We start from the raw sequence: 9586 nt of genomic DNA, 5'->3' as shown, positions 1-9586 counted from the left end.
TAGTTGGTCAGGGGTTCATCCTGCAGTAAGATAATGACCCAAAACATAAGTCGCAGCTATGCCAGAACTATATCAGGAAATAAGAACAAGATGGTAAACTTGAAAACATGGAGTGGCCAAAAACAGTCTCCAGACATAAACCCCATCGAGCTGGTTTGGGATGAACCGGACAGAAGAGTGAAAGCTAGCTATTTTGATGAGTCCAAAATTTCGAATACATTTTGGTCTATAAATTGATTTCATGTTTTCTTTTTTAACTCCAATTGCTTATTTGTAGTATGCTTTCATTTCAGAGTGCAATGAGACATTAAACTGCATAACCGTCAATAAAAACCTGTAACAAATTGGAGTGTTGATATTTATCAAAAACCAATTTTAGTCTCTTTGAAGGAAGTGCCAATATATTAGACATTTAAAACATAGTAGAGAGACCCAAGATTGTATTCATAAGGGGAGATAAGTAAAATAGCTGAAAACCTTAAATTCTATCGGTGTATTGACTTTTAGATTTTTTTTTTAAATTAAGTAAAAAAAATAATCCTGCATTAAAATGTTGGGGAGTAGAAGGGTTATAAGACACAAAACAGGTACAACATTTTTTAAATTTTTACTTTTCACCCACTACATATAGCAGGCAAACAAATTAAAACTTCAGCACACTGGAATGTGGTGTTTTGGTTCCATTGTGGGGATAAAAAAAAGCTGTAGTTCCACCTAAAGTAGGGCACCTGATCACTGTACAACTCTTTGTACCTTTTGAACAATCACATTGAGCGACATATTTTTTCTTGTACTCATGGAAAAAATGGGATAGCTCAAACTCTGTGCAGATAAAAAAAAAAAGGGTTTCTCTGGTCCTGCAAACTTGTAGTGATATATTCAAGTGCAGTTTCTTCAGTCTGTTAATTGCCGACTATGGCATGTCTTAATCAAACTTTGCATTAGTCCTGTGATAGATTGATTGAACATTAATATGCCAAAAAGTCTGATGAAATTGAATGTGCACCCTTATATACACAAGTCTGGTGCATAGACATTCAACTGCCAGCACACACACACACACACATTGCACTCAAATATCATCTCATTAATGGATAGACAGCTCTGATGAGAACTCATCTGCATATCATTATCATCACATTACTGTGCTTTTCCAATCAGTTACTGAATTAGCATTTGGATTAGAACCTCGCAATCATCCAGCGACCTTTCGAAAAACTACATTATAATGCGTTGCTAATGAACATATGCTACAAATGAAGTCTGTGCTTGTTCTGAAGGCTTTTGGATTATCAGAAATAATACTTTATGAATTTGGGGAGAAAAGTATTTGGTTGCTTATTTTAATATTAAAAAGTTTTGAGTTTAAATTTCCTAGCCCACCGTTTATCTGACATTCATAATATCTGGCTTGACTTATTCACTATGTTCACAGAGTATTTTGTGATGTTCAATGTGGCTTAATGGTTAGATCCGAGGTAATGTCCAAGTTTAACTCTGAAGCGCCTCTAGAACATGCACTCAGCTCACTTATTTGGGCACCTAAGGGCAGAGAAAAGTCATGGTGAAATTTAACTTTGCTGAAGAGTCCAAACACAGAAGCCAGAGAAGCACTGAAATAGAACCAAGTATCACTTAAACTGCCAGCATAGGAGTCTATTATGTCAACATGACCTGTTTTCCTCCATTGGAGGGCACACTTGAATAAACAGAAGCAGTGAAGGGAACCCAAACCACAACATGCACATGCCGACCTTTTTACATATTTCTATTTACATTTGAACACATCCCTGTAGATTTGTGACTTATCCCCACCTGGCACTGCTCCCAGAAATTTTCTGGGACTGTGTTTTAATGTTAAGAACATAGTTTTAAGAACAAGATATTCATTTTAATTATTAGGTTTCAAATGATTATTCTCTTACAAATGTCCCTTTAATAGCTTTGCTTAACCCTTTAAGACCTACCATAGAACCAAGTTCGCCAGAGCTTATATTATATTTTTACATGCTGTGGAGCCATTTTTGGGAGCATTTCAAGTTGCTATACATCAATACAACCATTATAGCCCAAACTTTAATAATATGTCTGCATTAGGTGCATAGTAATTACATAAATTGCAAAAAAGTGCAATAAACTACAAAAAAATTGAAAATCGTTTTTGTTTTTTTAACATATATTTCTAGTTAGAGAAATTTAAGAGGCTTATCCCTCAAAACTGTAAATACAAAAAAGTTACACAAACTAGTTTCCCACCACAGGAAATTTATTTTGAGTGTCTTCATAGTTTTATTTTTGAAATACACCAATTTTTATATACTGCAGGAAAAACGAAAATAAATATTATAGTGCAAATTTGCAAAATAACAGCATATGCATCAAAATAAACTATTTCCAGCAGTGCAATATGAGTCTTAAGCATCCCAGAAACGACACAGAAAGTCATAAAGTCAAACATAACTTTTTAAAACACATAACAAGTAAAACACAAGCTCATAAGGCCCCGATCGTAAAAAACTACATTTCCGCAAAATGACGTCACTTCCGGTTTCGGGCAGGTCATGCGGTCATGTGATAGTTCGCGCTGATGGACGTAGGAAGTGTTACAAACAGCTGATGGATCGGCGAAGCGTGTTTCTGGAATATCATGTTTTTGTTGCTGCAAGTGATTTTTATGCAGTTTTTGCAAAGCTATATGTGGAAGGAAACTGTGACCTAGGACAAGCTGATGGCATAAGATGTAAGTACAACTCCTCCAGTTTCATATGCAAAAAAAATTATTGCGCTAGCTTACTTGGTTTCAGAGCTACCGGGATTTAAAAATAGTTACGCAAAACAGAGCGTGCCCGCTCCGATCGGCTGTAAAGGGTTAATAGCCTTTCACTTGTCATCATGGATGTCTTTCTTTTTTTCCCATCCTGCTGCCGATTTCTTACAAGTGTCATTTCTTAATTTTGCAGTTTAACAGCACAAGTACCTAAGATTATTACATCCAGTGAATCAACTCAGTCATGTCAGATACAGTAATATCAGTAATTAGGTTTGATCATTTTAGCAGCCATACATTATGTTACCAATCACGTGAGACTCTTACAGTCTACTGAAATGATCAAGTGTTTGTTTTATATCTTTTACATTGAGGCTGTAGTTTGAATGTCAGGTACTGTAACAAGGGTCCAAAAGTAAAATATATTTCACATTGCTAATGAGCCTTACAAAAAAGATGCCCCCAGAACAGCTTTAATATATCTTGGCATGATTGTCAGGAGCACAGATCTTCTATAGGGTTTTCCCACATTTGTTGTTTTAATGATGCTGTTAGACAGTGCTGTCAGTCCAAAATCTCCCATAAGTGCTTAGCATATGATTCATTTTCATACCTCTTCTGACCTATAGATGGGAACCTTGCATTCCCATCAGGCTATAAATCTTTAACCCCATGATAAAGGTGATCAGCAACTTTATATTGATTTTAAGTGACCCTTTCCGTAAGGAGCAAGCAGACCCAAACATAAGCAGCAAAATACCCCTGAAAGCACAACAGGGTGTGGTTTGACTAATTTTTTAGTCCAACTGTATGTAAGTAGTCCTAAAAAAAAGTCAGAACTAAATTGAAATTGAAATATCTGTTTTGTAATTATTTAAACTCTCTGGCACTCAGCATTGTTTTCACTCTGCACCACTTGGCATTTTGAGTTGCTTTTCACATGTTCATCATTCTTATCTCATAAATGCATGTTTTTTATTTGCTTCGTGCTTCATACGGTTTCTGCTGTAGATGGGAGTGCTGCTGTTAATCAGCTGTTAATGACACGAACTGACCTCTGCTTTCTCTGACAGCTCAACAGGGTCAAACGATTAAAAAAACAATCACTAAGTGGAGAAACGATTGTGAGTTTGGGGATAGAAATGTGGTGCCAGCAGAGAGACAATTGCCTCTCAACTTATTTTTTTCATACTGCTATGTCTTATCTGTTTTTGCATGCAAGCTATTGTTCTTCCATCAATATAAGAAGACGACAGTGGATAAGATGGGTAAGATGGATAGCCTAACTGTTTTTTCCACTGTGCTCTCCTCTTCTGAGATTTCTTAGCTCCTATTCCTATCATGATCTCTCTCTGTGCACTTTCTCACACGTCCCTTTTCTCTCCCTGTTTTTCTAGCAATGATTTTTTATTATATTTCCTTTGATCTTCCTCTTCCTCTCCAGTCGTTGCTCTGCTGAGGCTCTTCACTCACTTTAATTGAGCAACTTAAAGATCAGTGGCTGATGCTATCATGAGCAGTCACTCAAAGGTGAAACCACAGTTGATTATACTTTGAATATATATGCGTTAAAAATATTTGGAATAAACAGACATGTTTGCATGTTTATATTTTCCACATTTGTATGCACATAGCTGCGTTTGCTTCTGAAAGTGTCTGGGGTAGGGAGTGGAATTCAACATGTAAAAAGAAAAAAAAAAGTGGAAAGCTGCTTGCTAATTGTATTGCTGTGCATGCTCTCCTTTTGCACCCACTGTAGTTTCTGTCTGTTTAGCAGCTCTTTGATCAACAGATGAGATAGTAGGAAGGCTGCCTATGCTGGATTCCCCGCCTGATACACGGGTGGCTTCACTACACATTCTGCACACAGTGGGAGGCTGGACTTTTAGTGTGTGTGTGTGTGCGAGTGTGTGCAGGCATAATAAATGTGTGTCAGAGACAGAAAAGGAAAGAGGAAGAGATATTTAACTAAAGAAAGACAGTAAGTGAAAGAGAGGAAAAGACACATAATAAGAAAAACAATTGTGGGGTGGGGGACTCGGATAGGTAGTTGTTACACCCCGGCCTAGGCAACCGGGGTGCAACGCAGAAAAATAAAAATAAGGAAAACACACGAGAAAAAACTAATACGAACTTCCACAAAAATAATCCCCAAAACAAGATTTAAAGCAAGATACCACATTTATTTACATCACCAAACACAAGACGTCAAACTATTTACAACGGGGGGGAAGATCGCGACCATGACATACTGAAACACAAGGCTTAAATACATAGAAGGAGCAATTAGGGAATGGACCACAGGAGGGAAACACAGCTGGGGCAAATTAGAACTGACGAGACAGGGAAAATGTAAACTGAACACACTAAGATAACAACAGACCTTCAAAGTAAAACAGGAAACACATGACAGTCACGCAAAAACAAAACACTGACACACCGAAACGTAACATTTCCCCCTACCCAAAAATCAAACATGTAACCCCAAGTGAAATGTTTTGATCAAAACCGGATGAAGGCTGGTGGAGGCTGGAGTGGTCCCACCGACCCTCCAGCAGACGACGAAGGCTGGAGCGGTCCCACGGACCCTCCAGCGAAGGCGGAGGAAGGCTGGAGCGGTCCCACCGACCCTCCAGCAGACGACGAAGGCTGGAGCGGTCCCCCGGACCCTCCAGCGAAGGCAGACGAAGGCTGGAGCGGTGCCTCGGACCCTCCAGCGAAGACAAACGAAGACTGAAGCGGTGCCCCGGACCCTCCAGCAAAGGCAGACGAAGGCTGGAGCGGTGCCTCGGACCCTCCAGCGAAGGCGGACGAAGGCTGAAGCGGTCCCTCCAACGGACCCTCCAGCGAAGACGGACGAAGGCTGATGAAGGCTGGAGTGGTCCCACCGACCCTCCAGCAGACGACGAAGGCTGGAACGGTCCCACGGACCCTCCAGCGAAGGCGGATGAAGGCTGGAGCGGTCCCACGGACCCTCCAGCGACGACAAAGGCTGGGGCGGTCCCACGGACCCTCCAGCAGACGACGAAGGCTGGAGCGGTCCCTCGGACCCTCCAGCGAAGGCGGATGAAGGCCGGATCGGCCCTCAGACCCTCCAGCGAAGACAGACGGCTGAAGCGGTCCCTCCCTCGGACCCACCAGCGAAGACAAACGAAGGCTGGAGCGGTCCCTCGGATCCTCCAGCGAAGGCGGATGAAGGCCGGACCGGCCCTCGGACCCTCCAGCGATTGGACGAGCCCCCATATGTTACACCCCGGCCTAGGCAACCGGGGTGCAACGCAGAAAAATAAAAATAAGGAAAACACACGAGAAAAAAACTAATACGAACTTCCACAAAAATAATCCCCAAAACGAGATTTAAAGCAAGATACCACATTTATTTACATCACCAAACACAAGACGTCAAACTATTTACAACGGGGGGGAAGATCGCGACCATGACATACTGAAACACAAGGCTTAAATACATAGAAGGAGCAATTAGGGAATGGACCACAGGAGGGAAACACAGCTGGGGCAAATTAGAACTGACGAGACAGGGAAAATGTAAACTGAACACACTAAGATAACAACAGACCTTCAAAGTAAAACAGGAAACACATGACAGTCACGCAAAAACAAAACACTGACACACCGTAGTGCGCATTGTTTTTACTGGCTGCCTGGCAGGGTCCTCTCTGATGTTTATCCTCGCTGTGTATACTTCTAAACACTGCCTACAGTCACCGCTGCTTCACAGCCAAGTTCTGATCTCTCAGCTTGTTGTCAAAGGTGTTTTTCCTCGTCTGTCAATGAGCGTTTGTGCAGCTGAAAACTGCACATTGCTAAAAAGGCATTTGCACTCAGTGTCATTTGACTGACTTCAATCAGCACACAGCAAGTGCAATATATTACACTGCATTACCAAGTGTTTTGCAGAAAGTTCACCGCAAGGAATGATGTGACAGACTCACATTGAAATAATAGGAAGAGTGCGCCAGCTTTTTTTCACTACAGATCTTTAGTTAGTAGTGTTTATGTCATTGCGCAATTATAAAACTTCCCCAAAACTTTGCAACTGTAAATATCACAGACAGACATCCCATAAAAGAACCAGTGTTCAAACTCAAGATGGTGCACAGTGCTTACGCAAATCAATAATGCTGTTGACTAAACTGTAATTGTGTTTTTTGATACACCCCTCACACTACAAGCTTAACAGGCTGCTTGTCTCCAGTCAGTAATAGCCAGCCTGCCTATCTGGGGATGTCATTAAAAGATAACAAAGACTCATTTATGTACAAATGTATTCACATAGATTTCCCATACAATCCATCTTGTAGAGGGCCTGTCTCTCATAATAGAAGTCATGAATCAACTCCCTTTATCGACACATGGGCTAATGCAAGTCCAGCTGGTTAATCAGCATATTGTTTAGGCAGTGATTTGTTACTATACCTATAAACAAAGATATTACATTGGTTACACAAGGGGTATGAAATTTGAGATATTAGATTATACTGGTTTACCCTCAACACATCTGTTTTCTTAACTACTTATCCAGTTCAGGGTCATGAGGGTGCTGGAGCCTGTCCCAGCTGTCATTGGTGAGATGCAGGGTATATCCTGGACAGGTTGCCCGTCTGTCACAGGGCTAACACAGAGAGTGACAGACAATCATTCACACTCACATTCCAAAAATTAGATGTACTGTAAAATTAATGAACCTTCACCTCTGATCGAACTCTGTGAAGATTCACAGATTATCTTCTGCTTCTTTGAAGTGAAAATACATTTTAAAACTTCCTTTGTGACTAGAACTTTCTTTAATGAACAGCCCTTCAAGGAGCCAAGCTGTATCAAGGATGTTCCTCATTGCATTTTTACAGGGCGATCATGTTATGTGAGGAGTAAAGCCTGCAAAATACACAATCCATATCCCTCAGTGAATTAAAGAGGGGTCAAGAGACTGCAAATGCATGTTATCTTACTGGATCTACATGCATATCAAAGATAATCCATAACAAGGGGTACAAGGGTTTGCATGTGACATCACTGTTATGGATATTTTAAGTGAGCTGAATTTTCTAACCCATGCTTGATTTAGTGTCTAATTAATTCCTTAAGTTCTTGTGTTTATTGCAGGGGAGGGGAGAGAGGATGTATGGCATGTGAGGAGAGGTGGTGGTTCTTTGAAGTGGTGTACACCAAATCTCTAGAGGACAGCCAAGCCTGAGGCTGGACTGAGGCTTTGGAGAGAAGCAACAACTGCTTTTTCACTGTGAGGCCAAAACTGGGGCTTGTCATGGCCATGTTTGCAGCACTGAACTATTACCTGTTTATTTGAAATAAAGCATCCCATCAGAAATACAGTATCTTAAGATAGTAAACTGTCAGTCAAAACTATTTAGCTTTGGGTGAGACAAAACTACAAAAAACAACTAATCTGTGCTAGCTATTGTTACATTCTCTACTCGAATAAATGCTCTAAGCAACAGTGAAAAACGAGATTCTGCAATTCTCTGCGGCATCAACCTCCCTGTGCCTACCAAGCTAATGAACTATCATCTATCTATCTTCATTCCACCCAAGGCCCACTTGTCCTTCCCTGCAGAGAGTAGCTACTTCTTGGCAGGTCTTGCTGAGGGGAATTCAAGCCTCCTGGCTCTAACGTAAAGTGTTGTGTTTTTCTGAAAGTCACTTTAAGGTGAGAAACAGAATTCAGTAATGCTACTTCTTGGCACCATCAAGTCACAAGAACATAAAACAACTCAATTCCCAGCAAAGTCTGTAATGATACTTCAAGTCAGCAAAAAAAAAGAAAAGAAAAAAAAGAAAGAAAGAAAGCTTAGTTAAGATTAACTTGAAAGGAAAAAATAAAGTGCACATGCTAATGAGCTAACATCAGCATAAAAAACAACAACAGGTGCCGTGTCTTGCCAAAAAGAGATAAAACACAGGTGTGATTAATAAAAAAAAGGTTTCAGCCAGGGAAAATATTTTTTGATGAATGTGGTTCTGAAATGTGTTATACAAGGAAGTCTGTTCATGAGGATGGTCAAACTAATCACCACCATTTATTTGTATTAAGCCACTGAATTGCAAGATTGATTTAACAAAAGATGGCTAAGAAGTAAGCTTAATGTTCAGGTAATGCTACAAAGAATGAAAAACATTAAATACATAATTTGTAATATTAATCCTGCAGGGAGACATGCATTTTTGTCCACCATTTGAAATTATAAACCTTGAATTTGACTCACTGCATACTTTTGATTTATGATGAAAACATATCATGTTAAATGACAATAATTAGGTGTAGTAGCCATTTATTGCATTTTTCGAGCAATATGTCCCAAAACTTGTTGTAATAGTAACAGTGGTTACTATTAATACTAACAGTTCCTGCCTTGTACTCAATATGAGTATAAGAATGACTTTAAGCCAGCATGTACATTACCATGGCCCTAAAAACCAACTTTTAAGGAATTCAGCATCATCTTCTATTTTCATGCTTTACAAAATGGAGCCAATGACTCAACATTTTTGATCGGGAACTGACTTTTTTTCTCACATGTTTCAAGTACACATGAAGCACTGACTTACTTTTAGCCTATATGAAGCGATAATACTTCTGACAGAAATCACGCAAATCAACTATTCTTGAAATGAAAAAGATTAAAGTTTACTAATCTGATGAACTTTTTGTACTTTTGTGCATGGAGTGAAGCTGTGGAAGCAATGTGTACATATATATGTAAATCTGTTAATATAACTATATCCCTTGATGTGTTACAGGGTTACAAAACCAAACCCAGATAGCAAGGAAACATTGAAACA

This window comes from Diplotaxodon limnothrissa, linkage group LG1 (assembly GCF_057381915.1).
Source record: "Diplotaxodon limnothrissa isolate DT_005_m linkage group LG1, D_limnothrissa_male_GT1.1, whole genome shotgun sequence".
NCBI lineage: Eukaryota > Metazoa > Chordata > Actinopteri > Cichliformes > Cichlidae > Diplotaxodon > Diplotaxodon limnothrissa.
This window is presented reverse-complemented; position numbering follows the sequence as displayed.